This window comes from Dasypus novemcinctus, chromosome 19 (genome assembly GCF_030445035.2).
Source record: "Dasypus novemcinctus isolate mDasNov1 chromosome 19, mDasNov1.1.hap2, whole genome shotgun sequence".
NCBI lineage: Eukaryota > Metazoa > Chordata > Mammalia > Cingulata > Dasypodidae > Dasypus > Dasypus novemcinctus.
The window spans coordinates 2,519,715-2,538,592 of NC_080691.1; the positions used below are offsets into that span (position 1 = coordinate 2,519,715).

General features: G+C 41.1%; 1 protein-coding gene across 1 annotated transcript in view; it reads right to left on the bottom strand.

Moving 5' to 3' along the window:
• Positions 1 to 223: 223 nt before the first annotated feature.
• Positions 224 to 18,878, bottom strand: part of LOC101431117 (zinc finger protein 791-like) — a 67,049-nt gene continuing 48,394 nt past the window's right edge. The window contains exons 8-9 of the transcript XR_011646454.1: positions 6,394 to 6,732; positions 224 to 4,924 (exon numbers count right to left, since the gene is read on the bottom strand). The gene's annotated coding sequence lies outside the window, so the exon portion shown is untranslated. The remainder of the gene's footprint in view (positions 4,925 to 6,393; positions 6,733 to 18,878) is intronic.

Below are 18,878 nucleotides of genomic sequence, written 5' to 3' on the forward strand. Positions count from 1 at the left end.
GAAACTTCAGTTTAGCCCACAAGGACATCAGTTCTGTTTTGTCCGAAATGCTCTTGTACAAAAGGAATGCAAGAGCAATGAAAAGAATGGCCAAAACAAACAAACAAACAAACAAAAAACACCAACTCCATTCTGTACTTCCCCATGCATTCTGCTTGCAAGACTAAAACCTGTGGAGTAGTTTGCTCTATGGTGCATAATGGGAAACAAGCTGAGGCACAACTTTTAGTAAATGAACACTTTATTTCTTTCACAGAAAGAAGTGTCCAAATTGTTCAAAACAGTAGTGCAAAAGATTCCATCATGACCAGTCTTCCAGGAAGGCCAAGTTCTTATGCCAGTATTAGAAGTTGGCAATTCTGCATGCTTCTCCTTGGAGATGAGAGATTTATGCTGTTTGAATGTTCAGTATTCACCACAGCACATGAGGATCTGGCAATGAAAGTTATCTCCCTGATAAGCATCTGCGACTAAGTATTTCCAGTTTCTGCATTTAAGGATGATCAGACATTTCCATTAGACCTAACATATGCACTAGGCTGTGGAATGGAAACATACTGAGGCATGCATACACAATAGAACTGGGAGTAAACAAGACTGGGAGATGGTCTCTAGGTGTGCCTGTGACTTCCCCAGCATATTAGGTTCTCCAGTGTGCCCCCTGTAAGTACCAGTTATTGTATATTAGGCTATTCTGTCATGTCCTGAAATAATGTTGTTGCCCGTTGTAATATTATGTTCAGTTGCGCTCAAAGGAAACAATCCTTAGAATCAAACCCCACCATTTTGTAACAGTAGTCATGTGGAACTTCTTCTGGGGATGGCCTGGTAACATTTAGGCTTTCAATACAAAGGAAGCATTTCTTCCCCAAGGTTGAGGCACTGTTTGGGAAGTCCTTGTGCTTCAAAAGGTGTCTCCCATGACCAGTGGACTCTATCCCTCTTATCTATAATGTGGTTTCCTTGAGACACTAGGCAAAATATCCAGTAAGCCAGTGTGGTCCACCATATTGACACTTCCTCTGGGATGATGTGGAGTGATGGTTAAATGCTGACAGAGCTGACAAATTTTTCTTATTGTGATACCAGCAAAATCCGTTCCATTTGTACAAAGAACAAATTGCCTAGAAAACAGTCAAGCAGGTGGGAAGGCAGACTGGCAAGCAGAAAGGGAGACAGACATATCCAAGGGCCCCAACCTACACAAGACAGCAGGATTCCAATATGAAGATGCCAAGAGAGACTGCCAGCAGCAAAGGCAAATCCCCCAACCTCTGCTAATTCCTGGCCCAGAAACCACACCCCTGGGCCTCCTTCCCTCAGGTCAGAGGGCTCAAGCTGGCTGCAGTTGACCTTGTGCTGGGATTTGTTCTCCAGGATGAGGTAAGAGAGGGCTGAGTGGCCTGAGCTAATGGAGCTTAGAGTCAAGTGGGTGGAGATCACTGACAAACAGAGCATGGATTCATTCTGGCCATCTGGAAGGTTTGCAGAGGGAGGGCTCCCTTGCTGGGGAGAATTCTAAAGTATCCCCCAAGAGAAAGCCCATTAGAAAAAGGAACCCCAAAAAGGCAGGAAGTGCCTGATGCAATCGTGAGGTCTTGGAAACAGCATCAAATGTATTCCAGCCACCCTCAGAAGGATGATCAAGAGCTCTGTGACCACCCAGGGCAGAATCCACTGTGTCAGGGAAGCATAGTGGGGTGGTGCCCATGGGGGTGTGGATGTTGTGGGTGAAGGCTTTTGGGTGGGGTGGAGTGTTAGGGCAGCACCATGCCTAACTCAACTGCACCACCAGGATCATAGCCATAAGCCTCAAGGGTCTTTCTAACAGTACCTTTTGACGCTCCAGAACCCCACCTCTCCTTGCAGACCCCTTGAGGTATGCCTATCCAAGGCCATCCAGTTCCCAGCTCCAGGGGCATCTCCTCTCAGACACTCATAGCTACAGATGACCTGCCTCCAAGCCCAAGTCCACCAGTCTCTACCACAGTTGTAGTTGGGGTTTCCCACTATAGTGGACTGCAACAGAGCCACACTTTGGCTCCAGCTGCTGAGTTGAACAGATGCCCCACTGCATAGTGAGTGTGTGTTGCTTGAATTTGTACAGGAGGACAAGGTGGGATCTTGGTGCCAGTGGCTCCCCCAGCCCCAGCCCTCTGAATACATGCCAGCTTTCCACTTTGAGCAATTCCAATTGGGTTCTGACGACTGAGGGCAGAGCCTGGACCATAACAGGTGTAGTCATTTTATGGAGACCACTAGCAAGAGTGCTGTGGCCACAAGGGTGGGAGGACACCTTGTGGGATGGGTGTACCCTATGGAAAGATAGGCTGGGGACAGCTTAGCCTGGCCTCTCTAGAGGAGTGATGTCCCTGAGTGTTGGGTGGAAAATGAGGCCTTGGGAATCCTTCTGACACTAGCCTGGTGCATTCAGTCAAGTTTGCTGGGTTGGTGGAGCCTTGACCAGGTGGGCTGCCCAAGGACATTCTAGGAAGGGTCTGCAGTGCTAGGGAACTACCCACTGGTCAGGTTGTCAGGGTACATTAGTGGTTCTAGTTGGACCCAGCAGGGATGTGTGTGGGGCACTTGAGGGCTGGGAATGGGGGTGTGTGGCTGTTGGATGGGCATGGGGGTTTTCCAGGAACTAAGCCAGGCTGGGCACACTGGGGCAGAAGAGGGTTCAAGGTCACACACCCTGAGGATCTCTGACTTGGTGAGATGTCAGAATCCAAGTGGAGACAAGCCTCTTTGGAAACTGCCTAGCAAAGGACCTGGTATCCCAGGGAGACCTTGGCTTCTGGTTTGCTATATGGGTAGCTGGGCACTGTCAGCCATCTCAATGCCTGGCCTGCCTTCTAGCTGCCACCCTGGTCCTCAGGGTGTGAGTAAAACCCAAGATTGAGGTGTACCACGGTGGCCAGGGCACCCAGTTGCCTAGTGGCAGTTAGCAGATGCAGTGGCCCAGATCTGGGCTTCAGGGGTCGAAAGACCCTATAGCTGGACAAGTTTCAGCAGGACTGCACAGCACAGTTTCTTGAGGCTCCAGGCTGTGACAACCAGCGTCTATGGCTATATCACCCTGAACATGTCTGATATAGACTGATGTCTGATTTCTAAAGCTAATCTGGGTGGGGTCTGGTTAGTACTTGGAGACTGCTTGGGAATACTAGGTGTTGTAGGCTTTTGACAGCAGCATTTTTTCCCATGCATGCATGCTCTTTCTCTTTCTCTCCCGCCTCTTCTTTTGGTGGCACCTGCCCAGAGCATAGCTCCCTTAAGCCAGTGCTTCCTATCCCTCTGCAATAGACCTGCACTAGTACCATCATCTCTACCACACTCCACGTCCATTGGGGCACAGGTAGGTAACTGTCTCAACCACACATTGGATCTCCCCAATCAGCACAAGCCCAGGCGTGGTAGGGGCAGCAGAGATTCCAATTGTGGAAGCAAAGAACCCTCACATGCTAGACCTCTTCTTGGTCACTGGAGCCCTAAATCCCCTTGGCACCTACATGTAAATAGTGCCCAAAAGGAGCCCCCCTTGTCCTTTGTTGCCTTCACTGGTACAACAGTGATGAGATGAGGGAACTATCCCTTCCCTTTGCAATTGGGCCTCATTCTACACACTCTCGGTGTTCTTCAGTCTCGAGTACAAGACCAATCACCCATGCCTCAGGCCACCTTAGACATGTTCATGGCCACTGATCTCTAGCAAACACGCATGGCATTCAACAACTCCAGAGGACCTATGTGTAGATGGAGAAACAACACTCTGGGAAATAGAAATACAAGCACACAGATAGACCAGTGGCCCATTGTTTCTCCTGCACAGACTGGCAGGATTCAGAAGGGAAGAAGTCATGAGAGATTACTGGTGGCAGCAGTGGCACATCTGGGGAATCAGCCTCACTGATTCCCAGCCCCAAGCCACTGCCTTCCTCTTTTGGTCCAGCCCAAGCATGAGCTGCTTGCTCAGCAGTCCCTCCCCATCCTGAGTTCTCCTCATTGTCCTCCAGTCACCCACTGGATCAGAGCTGCAGATATGAGCTTCATTTCCTCCACATCAGAGGGCCCAGGCTGGCTGCAGATCTGCCCTGTGCTGAAATCCATTCTCAAGAATGAGAGGAGAGCTGGCTGAGTGGCTTACTTTCATGGAACTTAGAGTTGAGTGGGTGAAGACCAATGGGAGACAGAGCAGGGAGTCACTCTAGGGTAGGGTATGTTTACAGAAATCGAGCTCTTTTGCAGGGGAGAATGAAGAAGTGGTTCTATGCCCAAGTAATAGCCAACTGAAAGAAAGATCACCTAAATGCCTGGAAGCACCTCAATCTAAGCTTTCCCAAAGTCTTGGAAATAGACACATTTCCTCTTCTCCCTTGGAAAGAACTTCAGGATCTCTGTCCCCACCTTAATCAGAATCCACTGTTGCACTAAGTCCTATCTGGAATGGTGCTGGGTGGGGGTAATATGGGATTGGCATGAGCTTGCTGGGTGTGAAGCATTGGGGCAGCATCAGCACAAACCCTACTGCAAACCCCAGGGCCATAGATCTGCACTGCAAAGCATTGTTTGTGATGGTTTTGGTTTTTGGTTTTTATAAAGGGTATTTATTTGGGGTAGGAGGTTACATATACCAGGCCATAAAGAATAAGTTATTTCCCTCACCAAAGTCTTTTCATGTGTTAGAGCAAGACGGCTGCCAATGTCTGTGAGGGTTCAAGCTTCCTGGATTCCTCTGGGTTCAGCTCCTCTGTTTTCTCCACAAGGATGGCTGTACACTATGAGGCTTTTTTAGGTTTCTGCAAAGCATTTTGAAAACCAATCCATAGATAGCAAAGGTACAAGAGATGTGAGTAAAAGTCAGAGTCCAGGAAAGAGTGCTTAGAGGATGCATGGAGGCTCAAGATGGCTGCTGAGCACATGACTGTGGATTTAAAAAAGGATGAATACGGTTAAGCAGCAATGATCATTTTCCCAGTTTGGCAGGTCAAGGTGTCTCAGCTTTCTTCTTTTTTAAAAGATATGTTTTATCTTTATCCCCTCATTGTTTGCACTGGCTGTGTCTCTTTCTCTTCACTATTTCTTTAGGAAGGACTGGGAAACAAACCCTGGAACTCTGATGTGGGAGTGCCTAATCATATGAGCCACCTCCATTCCCTGCTTTGTTGTGTCTCTCATTGTTTTCTTTCTTGTGTCTCTTGTTGCATCATCTTCTTGTGTCCGCTTGCCACACCTACCTGCAATGCCAGATCACTGTCTTCTTAGGAGGCACCAGGAGCCAAACTAGTAACCTCCTATGTGGTGGGTTAGAACTCAACTACTTGAGTTACATAATTTCCCTCCGCTTTCTCCTTTATCTAACCTAGAGTTTATAACTTTTTTTACATCATTCCTTCAGTTTTTGTGATAGCTTTCTAAAGCTATCATTGTATTTTAACATTTTATTACTCCTTTTTAACATATTTGTATTGTTTGTAGTAATTTTGCAGTTTTTCCAAACATTTAATATTGACTAACTCTAAGTACCTTAAATCTGTAGTATACTTATCATACAAAGAGAAATGTCAGAATAAGACACAGGAGTTTATTGCATCTTGTGTGTACACTGGTAACTAGGTAAATAGTATGGGTTGCTAGTTCTACAACCCAAAAGATATTTATCTGCCAGAGCAATAATCTTGCATTTTCAAAGAAGAGTGGGTATCTATCAAATAGAGGTGAAGAACTAAGGTTTGTTTCTTCCCACCAACTGTGTTATAAATATGAGAATAATTCAAAAACAGCCCACCTATCTCACAAACTATCAGTAAGTACAGTAATCTCCAGTTTTGGCAAGATTATGTGGGGATATTGGTTTAAGTACCAGGCTTATGCACAAGGGCACAGGTGACTCTCACATAAGGTTATATACCATAAACTATACAAACTGTGCCCTCAAAAAGGATATCAATATTGCCCTGAGACATAGATTTTGAAATAGAAAATTAATTTTCCTACACTCGATCTCATCTACTTGGTTGCAACTTATCCTTAGGATAAAGCCATTCTTTGCTCTTCTTTATGAATCCCAGCCATTTAAGTGAAAAGTCTGAGATAGTGTCTTGCCCTCAGCTTTTCCTCCTTATCATTTCTGGTTCTCCTGAATTCAGTAAGGGCTTCAATGATATTCAGTCTTGTCCAAACCATGCCTACCAATGATTTGGGTATCTACTTTAAACCCATGGCACAATTAACCAAAAGTGGTTGATAAACCAGGACGGGCTGTGAGTAACATTTCTCCAATCCTTTAACTTCTGACCTTGTGCTACTATTTAGTCTTTCACCCCTTATTTCTTGTGCCAACTCAACTAACCTTCCCCAAAGGACCTACTCATTTTTAACTAAAAAGCTTACCTCCAGGACTTCTCTCTCCAAAACATGACCTTGAGCTGTAAAATTTAACCAATCATTTGAGCTCTCTAAGAAGACATCAAAGGCATACAATAATCTTAGTACCATTTTTGCTTCTAAGAAGTCTGGAAGTCTGTGGCATATGCTCTGAGTTTGCTCCCATTCACTCTCCCACTCCAGCTTGGTCACTGTAGAAGTGCTATGAAGGCAGGATAGGCAATCAGACTTATGTGAGGAGCACCTCTCACACAGTCAAAAAGGGTTCACTGGATGCAGATGAAGCTCAGTGGCTGAGTAACTCCTTCCCACGTTTGAGGTTCCAGTTTTAACCCCTGGTAACTCCTAAAAAAGGGAGGAGTCTCATTAAATATGGAGTAGTAAGCACACCCATTCCTAGCAGCATAATCAGTTGACATGACAATCTCAGAAAGAGGAAATTGGGGAGGGCCTAGGGATGTGTTGTAGGGAAGCACAGGTTCAGAAAGGGCTTCATGCAGGAGAAGTAGAGGTCAGACAGGGCCTTGTAGCAGTTTGATCTAGTTATTAATTCCAAAAATAGGTAATGGGCTTTATTTGTAAACTGCTCTGTACTTGATTAAATTATGATTAGGGCTTTGATTAGGCTACATAAGTAGGGTGTTGGGTCCCCACCTCTTGGTGGGGGGACTCACAGGTAAAAGACATGGTGCTCTAAAATATATTCAACAAATGCAATGAATGTCCCATGATGATAATAGAGGTTGCTGATGTGGGAGGAGTGGGGTGAGGGGGTGGGGGTATATGGGGACCTCATATGTTTTAATGTAACATTTTTTAAAAACTAAAGAGGGAAAAATCAAACACTGAAAAAAATTTCTCTAATTTTTTAAAGATACATACATCACAAAAAATGTTACATTAAAAAATATAAGAGGTTCCTATATACCCCCCACACCACTCACTACTCCCACATCATCAACCTCTTTCATCATTGTGGCACATTCACTGCATTTGGTGACTACATTGCAGCACTGTTCCACTGCATGGATTATACTTTACATTGTAGTTTACACTCTCCCCCAGTATATTCAGTGGATTATGGCAGGATATATAATGTCTGGCATCTGTCTGGGCAGTATCATGTAGGACAATGCCAAGTCCCAAAAAAGCCCCCACATCACATCTTTCTTCCCTCTCCATGCCCTCAGCAACTACTGTGACCACTGTCTCCACATCAATGATACAATTTCTTCCATTGCTAGAGGCACAATAGATCTATAGCAGAATACCAATAAATCCATTCTAATCCATATTTTATTCATCCAGGGCACCCTGTGATGGTGATGTACACTCTACTTCTAAATCGAGATGGGACTTAGAGCCCACATGGCTGATGGATGTGATTCTCCTGCTTGCAAGTGTAGGCACTCTGGGTTCCCTGGTGTGGTGGTTGACCATCTTCACCTCCCTGTTAGCCAATCTGGGTAAGTCCAACAAACCGAAGAGTAGGTGTTGCAACTCTGCTGAGGCTCAGGGCCCAGTTGGCACATGGCTGGTACAGAGATTCAACTCTTCTGAGTATACACCAATCCCAGGGCCAACCACAGGTTCAGTAAAAGTGACAGAAGAGGCATGTGTAGAAAGTTCATATCTGAGTCCAATACCATCACACGTAGGAGCACAAATTCCAAAGTAGGCCCAATGGCAAGACACTGAACTCCAGAGCCATCTGCCATGACCATAGAACTTGTGTGTCTCTGTAGCCCTTAGAAGCACCAGTACCTGGGGTTGTATCTACTTTGGCTGTATCTGGGATCTTGCTGAGATGTGTGTAAGCATGACCCCTCTGATGACCTCCCAACTCATTTTGAAGTCTCTTAGACATATAAATTCATTTGTCTTCACCATTTCTACCTTTTATTCAAGGTCTTTTTCTAGTTGCATCACCAGTTGGTGAGTGGCAGTAATCCCTCAGTGCCAGGGAGGCTCATCCCCAGGAGTAATTTCCCATGCTGGAGGGAAGGTAATGTATTTACATGCTGAGTTTGGTTTAGAGAGTGGCCACATTTGAGCAACATGGAGGGTCTCAGGAAGTAACTCTTAGGTACCCTGCAGCTCTAGGCCTAGTTGAAATTTTAGGCACATGGGCTCATGAGCATAGTGTTCCACAATATCATGAAATGATGGATATAAGACATGTTAAATTTCACCAAAAATTTACAGAAGTATATAGTCTAAAATGTAAACCATAATGTAAACCATAATGTGACTAAAAATTTAGAAAGGTGTACAGTCTAAAATATAAACCATAATGTAAACCAAAATGGAACCATGTTTGGTAGCTATTTTCTTATATATATATAAATTTCATTTTGTTTTATTTTTTGGTAGCTATTTTCAATATTGGTACATCAGCTGTAGCAAATATAACATGACCATGTAAAAAGATGATTGCTATGGAAGTAGGAAAAGGGTTTGAGGTTGGATATGTGGGAGGCCCCTATAGTGCATATGTGACATTACTGTGATCTAAAACTTTTTTGAAGACAAAATTTAAAAATTTAAAAATAGAGGTTTTGATGTTGGAGTTTTGATGTTGGAGTTTGATGCTGAAGTCTTAAGCTGGAGCCCTGGTAAGTAAGCACACAGTGGAAAGAGAAGCATTCCCCAGGAAGAGAAGAACTCTGAGTCCAGAGAGAAGCAGGCCCTGGGAAGAGAGGAACCCTGATCCTGGACAGAAGCAACACTTGGGAAGAGAGGAACCCAGGAAGCCTGAACCCTGCAGATGTCAGCAGCCATCTTGTTCCAACACATGAAAACAGACTTTGGTGAGGGAAGTAAATTATGCTCTATGGCCTAGTGTCTGTAAATTCCTACTTCAAATAAATAGCCTTTTAAAAAGCCAACAGACTTCTGATATTTTGCATCAGCACCCCTCTGGATGACTAATACAGGCCCTATCATCCATATAATCCTAGCTGATCCTGAGGCTATACACATGCACTTAGGAGAACTGAAAGTACACAGCAAAGGAAACATCACAGCAGATACAAAAATCTCAGGGAACTTTCCTTTTATTTATTTTTTTAACTAGGATACCTTTAAATAAGATTTAACCCACATTCAAACATTTCTTGCAAAGTAGTGTTGATGGGTGAACAAAATATTTTCAAATGTAAATATATTGCTTTAATATTACATTTTAATCTGAGATAACATTTGTCAGGACATAAAATGGAAATAGAAGTTCAAGAAGAAATGGGAACACACATTTCTGTTTGATTATGAAAAGTAAATTTGTGTATTTTTAAACAAAGAGTGATATGAACTCAGTATATATTTAGATGATAGTGATTCACTTAAATGATAGAGAAGTCTTATTTTAAAAACTGCAGTAAATGCAGTGTATTAGATATATCATTTGGAGCTATGTAAATTCATGAGAAAAATGTTAAGAAGTCAAGTTAAAAATGTGCCAGGGTTATATAACTTTTAAAATGTCTTTTGTAAGTACAGAGACAAAATTTTTGGAAATCATTTATATAGCTTATGAAGGATAATTGCCTCCAATTGTCTCCAAGATAAAGTTTCTGGAACTATTCTAAACTTTTTATTCTGTTTCATAAAATTTCATGTCCTTGTACTTGCCTGAGTCAATGGGGGATGTTGAGTGACAGATATCATTCTAGACTCATCAGTGCTATATTAGTTTTCCAGGGATACCTTAAGACCACCATATCCTGGCTGGCTTAAGCAAAGTAATTTGCTATCTTAGTTTTGGAGGCTAGAGTACTAAACCAGGCCATCTTTCTTCCAAAGTCTGCAGTGTTCTGGTGGTGGCTTCTTGGTAATAAATCTTTGCCTCAATTACATGGTGTAATTACTTATGTCTCCTCCTATTCTTTTTTTTTTTAGATTTATTTTTTATTTCTCTCCCCTTCCCCCCTTGCAGTTGTCTGTTCTCTGTCTATTTGCTGCGTGTCCTTCTTTGTCTGCTTCTGTTGTTGTCAGCGGGACGGGAATCTGTGTTTCTCTCTGTCGTGTATCTTGTTGTGTCAGCTCTCTATGCAGCACCATTCCTGGGCAGGCTGCACTTTCTTTTGTGCTGGACAGCTCACTTTATGGGGCACACTGCTTGTGTGTGGGGCTCCCCTACACGGGGACACCCCTGTGTGGTACAGCACTCCTTGCACGCATCAGCACTGCACATAGGCTAGCTCCACATGGGTCAAGGAGGCCCAGGGTTTGAACCACAGAACTCCCATGTGGTAGACAGATGCCCTAACCACTGGACCAAGTCTGCTTCCCTCTCCTATTTTTTTCTAGTACTACTGTGTGGTAGTATTAAGATCAAGAAGATAAAGATGATCACTGTCAGTATCTGTTATAACTAACTCTAATAACAAAGAACTCTCTTTCCTGTATAATCTTTTCATTCTTGGATATCTAAGACTTCATCCATGTGGAATCTAAACCCCCTCTTGATCTGAAGGTAGAGTGGACATCACCATCCCAGGATCCACAGAATGGAGTAATAAAATATGGATTAGAGTGGACACACTGATATTCTGCTATAAAATTATTGACTAGTAATAGAATAAATTGTAGCATTGAGGTGGAGAAAGTGGCCACAGTAGTTGCTGAGGGCAGGAAGAGGGAAGAAAAGATGTGATGTGGGGGCATTTTGGAGACCCTGAGTTGCCCTAAGTGATATTGCTGGGTCAGATGCTGGACTTTATATATTCTGCCATAACCCACTGAATATACTGGGGGAGAGTGTGAACCATACGGTAAACTATTATCCATTCTGTGCAGTAGTGCTCAAAAATGTGTTTGCTGAGTGTGGAGTGTGCCACAATGATGGAGAAGTTTGTTGGTGTGGGAGGAATGGGGTGGGGGGGTGATATACAGGAACCTCATATTTTTTAATGTAACTTTTTTTGTGATGTGTATATCTTCAAAAATTACAATTTACAAAAATGATGGGGTGGGGGGTCTGGAGTGGGGTATATGGGAAGCTCATGTTTTTTTTTTTTTAATGTTGTTTAATGTAAATTCTTTGTGATGTGTTAACTTTAATAAAAAAGTGTAAAAAGAAATAAAACCAAGAAAAAAAAAGAAGTCTGAGATATCCAAGAATGAAAAGGTTATACAGGAAAGAGAGTTCTTTGTTATTAGTGTTTCATACACAGGGGGAAATGCAGTGAAGAGGATTAGTCCATAACTATCTCCAGAAGTCTTTCAAATGAAGATATCAAACACCTATTATATGTGTTCCAAGAACTAAAAAAGATCATTTAATGAATGAAAAGACAGTATGGCTACAATGAAGCAAGAAAAGGAATTTCTAAAAGGAGATAAAAATTATTTTAAGAAGAAATTTTAGTGTTGGTGAAACAGTAACTCATGAAAAATTCTGTAGAGTAATGCAACAGGTAATTCAAGATGGCAAAAGAATGAATCTTGAACTAATAAAATCCATTCTTCAGAACCCAACTAAAAATTCCTGAGGGAAAATTAAGAGAATGTCAGTCACCTGTGAGAAACATCAAATATACCAACTTCCATGTAACTGGACTCCTAGAAGGAGAGAAAGGGACGAAAAATATTTGAAGAAATAAAGACCAACAATGACCTAGATTTAATGATAAACAATATTCATATCTAGGAAGTTAAAAACAAACCCTGCTAGGATATATACAAAGAGATCCATGCATTACAGAGAAACTATGAAAAATACAAGGACCCATACAAGGAACAAATGTCTAGAAGAGAGGTGTGAACTCTAAGTTTCAGTGTTCTCAGTTCAGCCCATATCAAACCAACAATGGCTCATTTGAAAAGCAGGAATTAAAAATATTCTGTAAGGCATTTCACTTGTGGCTGCAGCCAGATAATCACAGCAAGGAAGAAATTATTACTCAATTGCTCCTGGAACAGTTTATGATGAATGGATACTGCAAAAACTGGTCCACTTGGAGAGGGAACTGCAATTCAAGCAGAATCCTGGAGAAACTAATGGAAGATCTGACCAATGATTACATGAGGTCACCTGATTTTGTTCATGTCCACATGCAGGGACAGGAAGCCCACTTCTCAGAGAATATGACCTTAAGTACTCATCTCATGAGAAAAAATGTCAGCAAGAATCCCAAGAGAGTGACTATGAGGACACCCTTCCATAGCCCCCAAAATATTCCCCTTCAAACAGAACAAGCAGAGGAATATCAACAGTTCTGTGATATTCCAATCAAGTAAATGACAGTATTACTAATTGAGTCAATCAATTACCTACCCTGGTTATTATTCAGGAAGATAATAGCCCTAAGCCTGAAGAGGGGTGTGGAACTTGGGAGAACCTGCATAACTCCAGAAGAGCAGAGCTTGGATCCTCTGTATCCCAGAAAGGATCCCTAAGAGGACCTTCTCAAGATGTCCCGATGGAGGTAGAACCACAGTTTCTCCCCAGGATAGATCTAGTCAGCTCTAAGCTGGCAATTATCAACCAAAGCAATTATAGAACATCTAGACATGGAATAAACCAAGAAAGTGTCCATAGTTCCCCCAAATCATACAAGTGTGAGAACTATCCCAGGATCATTAGGTACCAGTTCAGCTAGACACCTACCAGAGAAGACACAGGAATGGGAGACCATTTGTTTGTGCAATGTTCAGAAAGGTTTCTTCCAGACATCAGACCTCAATGTGCACCAGAAGATTCACAAAGCTGAGAAGCCCTTCAAGTATGCACACGTGAAAAGCCCTTCAGCCTACAAACTTGTGAGCTCATGAGAATATCAGAGAAGCTACTGCCAGTCTTCTACATATCACTGCCATGTGGGGACCCACAAGAAAATTAATTTCAAAACAGATTCTGCCACAAAAAAAGTCTCTCCTGCTACTGTCTCCACACAAGATATATTTTTAAATTATACAGTATGCCTAATCATTCCTGCAAAATGTTAATTACTTTAGTGGGTAGATAATTTAAATATTGGTTACTTGGGTAGAATAGTTCTGTCTTCTCCCTTCCTTTATTATGTGACACACTTACTCATAGTTTAATTCAGAAGAAAAAGAAAATTAAAATCAAGTATAATGAGAAAATCGTGAAAGCAACAAGAGAAAAATGATGCATTACATAAAATGGAGTATCAATAAAATTAATGGACAGTGGCCACAAAGCAGTGGAGTGACATTGTCAAAGCACTGCAAGAAAAACACTGTCAAGTATGAATTCTATATCTAGCAAAATGAAAGTCAAATAATGATAATCCAAGATAGACAAATACCAAATATTTACGTTGTTGGCTTAAATAATAAGAATTATTGACTCACAATTTCAGAAACTAGCCATCAAAAATGAAAATGTCAGCAAGGCTGTGCTTTCTCAAGTCAGTCATTCTGGTTATAGCGGAGCTTTATCACATGATGATGTCTTATATCTATGCCTATGCCTTTCCACTGCTGGTATTTGCCAAGTAAACTCTGCTTATAAAGGATCCAGTAATAGGATTCTATTTACAATAGGTTCATACCCAAATTAATTGAGATTAAGAATAAGAACTTGGCATTTCTGGGGACAAATTTTAACTACCATACATGCCTTACAAGAAACTGAAAAGAAGTACTCCAGACTGAAAAGAACTTACTCCATTGGGAAGCAATGCAGAGCACAAGAAATGATAAATATGTGGTTTAATATAAAAGCTTCTATAGGTATACATTTTATTTTTTGTTTTAATTTATGAGAAGGAAAATTGTATAAATCAGTAATTATTACATGGAGCATTTGTAACATATAAAAATATATATCATAACAACGTAAAGAAAAGGGAAAAGAAATAGAGGTGCATTAGAGAAAAATGTATTTCTGGATTGATCTGAGTAGAATGTATAAAATAAGTTGTATTCCAATCTTTCAATTAGAATTTAAAAGGAATAACTAAAAGAAATGCTAAAAGTAAACAAATCAATTTAAATGGTACACTAATAAGTTATACAAAACAGAAGAACAAGAGAGAAACGTAGAAAATAAATAACTACTAATATAGATTTATAATTTCAGAAATGCTAACAACCCATTGAATGTGAATTGCCTAAACAGCCCAATATCACAGATCATCAAACTGGATGAATTTACAAAATCTAACTATGTACTGTCTATAAGAGACCCATCTTAAAGACACAAATAGAGTGAAAATAAAATGATGGGAAAAGACATATCATTCAAGCAGAAACCAATAGAGAACTGGAGTAATTATATTAGTATCAGACAAAATAGACTTTACAAGAAACATTACTAGAGACAATGATGGATATTTCATAACAAATACATGAAGAAAATATAACTTTAAATATATGCATACTTAATATCTATACCTCAAAATATCTGACATAAAACCCTGACATCTACCTCAGAGATAGTAGAAGAAGGATGGGGCAAGGTTACTGTCTCATGATCTTCCCCAATTTAGTTCCTCATACTTTTTACTGCCAAGTTCATAATATTCAGCCTGATTTTCTAAAGCATGTTTTCTAATTTGGCTCATGTAGATCATTTTCTCCCTCTGAATGTCCAACCTATACTAGTTTTAGTATATACAGTTGATGTACAATGAATGTTTTTGCACTAAAAAAGTAAATAAATGAATGGATGGTATCCCACACAGAGATGGAGAAGCAAGGGAGCACAGCATATTCTAGGACCTGTTGTAAGTTGTTCCAAAAGCCTTCAGTAGCATTTTCTAAACTGAACTCCTAAGGACGTTAATGGGTTTTCAATGAAAAACAGGAGTTCAGTACTCAAAATTTACATTCTGTCCTTTTTATGGCTACTCTTAATGCCCATTATGTGTTTAAACCAATTTCCCCACTTTCACAAATTAAAATGATTTGTTCAGAATTTTATAAATAACTTGTGAATTTCTCCTCAGAACCATTTTAGAATATCCTGACCTCTAGTGTAGCATAACTCTGATGAGATGGTAGGGGTGAGCCTGGAGAGATGAACTGTGGCTAGATCATGAGATTTTTGGTAGGAAATGTTGAGGAATTTGGACTTTACTATGGAGACTACATAAACCAGTGAAAGATTTTTAATAGGGTTGTTATATTTTTAATAGCATCAATATAGAGGATGAATTGGAGAACATTCCATCAAGAGGCAGAGGAACTAGCAGAAATCTTGTGATAGAGAGCCAGGATACAAGTAATGAACACTTGGGATAAGTCTATAGCAGGAAAAACAGGGAAGAGGAGGGAAATTAAGAAACTGTATTTAGGGAGTAGAGTTGGCACATCAACACTAAGTGCATTAATGAACGAGAGAGTAGGACATGTCAAGGAAATCTTCTATCTTCTGGCTTAGAGCACTGGTGGTGACTGCACCCTGACAGGGAAGAGGGGGAAGAACATTGTATGAAGAGCTTTAGTTTGAGGTGTCTATGAGAGTTCAACTGGAAATTCCGATGTCGGGCTGAGGAGACAGTTCTCACTAGATGTGAAGAGTTGGATTCACTTGTATTTTGATTCAGTTGAATCCATAATTTGGAAGTGGTCACTCCAAATTGTATTAGAGTGAGGGGCATATGGGCAGGAGTTTGAAATTTTGGGCATCAACAGGAAAGGGATAAATGGTGGGAGACTACACTGAGAAGGAAGAAACCAACGGGTAGGAAGGAACTTGAAAAGGATGATATGGGTAAGCCAAGGTGGGAGTAGGGAAAAATATAATCAAACCTATAAATAATGAGAGAAATCAGGAAGAAATGATCAAGAAGATAAAGAGGAATGTGTCCATTACAATTAAGAACTTGAATGTAAATGGTCCTTAGAAGAGCAGTTTCAGTGGAGTAGTTGGCTGAAGTGTGACAAGATTGCAGCTAGTTGAATTGGAAATGAGTAAGTAGTGTCAAGTAGTGACTGACTCATCTAAGAACCTTAGCTTGAATAGATTGAGGGAGCAGTACTTACAGTGGTGAAGGCCTTCAGCAAAGCAGATATTTTAGTTTTGGATGAGACATAAAGAGAGGGGAGAGCATGCTTATGTGCCAAGAGAAAGCCAGAGAGAGGGAGGGGAGACATCAGAAGAGATCGAGCAAGGTTGTTGGGGCAAGATGAGAAGCAACATCATCAAGGCCAACTGAAATAGGCCTATTAAAATTTGCTTTTCCAAATATATTGTTCATCAATTGGCATATTTTGGATAGATTCACTAAGTTAAGCAGAAACATCTTCTTACCCATTCGACTATTCCTTACCTTAGTAGGTTAGAACAATTAAGGGTTAACTTGCCCAGAATCGTGCCATGTTCCTTCGGTTGCTTATACCCTGCTCCCATCACTCTCCATACAGATTCCAAAGTCCCATGTGATCTGCTTTCTTCTCAGCTCTCCAATTCCATTCCCAACCAATTTTCCCCACTCCCTCTTCTGTTCCTTGAACTGGGGTACTTCTTTCCCCATTTAAAGCACTTGCCCTTCCTGTGACTGCTGCCATGAAAACTCTTGCCTTAGCACTTTCAATGGCTATCTCCTTCAAATTCTTCATAACTAAGTCTGAAGCTCACTCATCTCCTCACGTGAAAGGATATCTCTGTAACCACCTATACTTTATTAGTGATCATAGTAGTTATTTTTATTGTGATTATACTTTAACTTTATATTTAGAGATGTGTAGATTCATATTTACAGAAAAATTACAATAACAATTTAGGGAATTCCCATACAACATCCTGGCACCCACACATGGTTACCACTACTACTGACATTGCAGATTAGTGTGGTCCATTTGTTAAAACTGATCAACCAATACTGAACCGCTGCTATTAATGAAAGTCTATAGACAATAATTCTCTTTTTAATTCCTTCAAATCATTGAATGAAACAATGGCTTTTCTGGCATTTAATTAGGCCTGCTATGAATAAAGCACCATCAAGGTGACAGTGATTTATCATAATGTCAGTTTTTCAGTGTACATAAGTGCACGACATTCCAAATTGTGAAATGAGTAAGATCAAATGTGTTAAGATTTATTGTCATCTTCCCTCTGAGTGTATAAATACTCAACACTGAAACAGTACAGAGTCACTCTCTCCTAGTGGAGCATGAGAGCAGGCATCTACCAACTCTTGCCTAAGTAGCAGGCCTGCCTGGGAGACTGGCCATGATTGTATCTTTTGGCCATTTGTGCTAGCTAATAAACTGTCCACTTCCTACAAGATTTTTTGTGCCTGAGCCTATGTTCCCAAGATGCACTATAAAGCAACTTGTTCCACTGATTTAGGGAGCTGCAAGCAGAGTATCTTGCAAATTATGGAATGGAATTGGTTGACTTTTTGGCCATTATTTTAAACTTTCTTTCATATCTTTTGTATGTATGGTGGTGTCTTGAGCAATACAGGACTGAAGCATTTGTGTAGTAAACAGTCTACAGCTGATCACTGATCACAGTTTTTGATTACTGAGTTCAGATCACTGAGTTATGGCTCTGGGGGAAGTTATTACTTCAACCTGCTCTGCACAAAGTTGGTGGCAGCCAATGTTTCAACCTTGTCTACAATCCTGGGTAGAGGTAATGCCCCACATTTCAGGTACCTGTGGCATGATGTCTACATCCTCTTGAGGAAGGGTATCAATAAATGGGACTTTAAGGATCCCCCACGAATACCAGGGAGCTGTCAAACTGGATTAATCCTGAGACCAATGAGGTAGGGGCTACCAGATTCTGGCTCATGGTTTCTTATATCTCTTTTCATTCTGGAACCAGGATTACAATCAGGCCTCCAAGAATAATATTGTGGATGTGAGGCCATTCATTGTTTAGGAGATTATGAGAATTGAAGATGGAGACCTGCAGGTGAAATCAAAATTATGAGACATTAGAAAGATAAGAGTAGGGAGTTCCAGTACTCAATCCTTCCACAACAACTATAAGACAGGCAGGGAACATCTGAAACACCTATTTCAAATGTCCAAGTCCAGTATAACACTGTACAACATCCATGGAAGAGTAGGAGGAAAAGGCCAATAAACTATCATAAAAAACTGTAATTACAATCTCTGAGTGGCAGCTGGTTCCCATCATACAATCTCACAAAAGGCCACCCCCATGGGGTACAGACCCTGGCTAGCTGCCACTGGCAGAAAGGGATTTAAAAATCCTATTCCCCAAGAACAGGACAGGCACACCTGATCATTGATCACAGCTTTTTATTATTGAGATAAGATCACTGGGTAATGGTAATGGAGGAAGTTACTGTTTCAAACTGCTCTGCACAAACATGGTGGCATCTACCAACCTTTACTGGATAGAGGCAGAGACAGTGGTGATTTAAAGAAGCAATAGTTCCCCAGTGTTGTGGGGGAGAGTAAACTGAAGGGCTGCATTTGTTGCCAGTTTAGAAAAGCTCAGCTTTAGGAAGGCATTCAAGTTTTGCTGTCCTTACTCTCCATCTCCACAAGACATACTGGAGCAAGCCTGCAACCTTTCATTAGTCCCTGGCTCT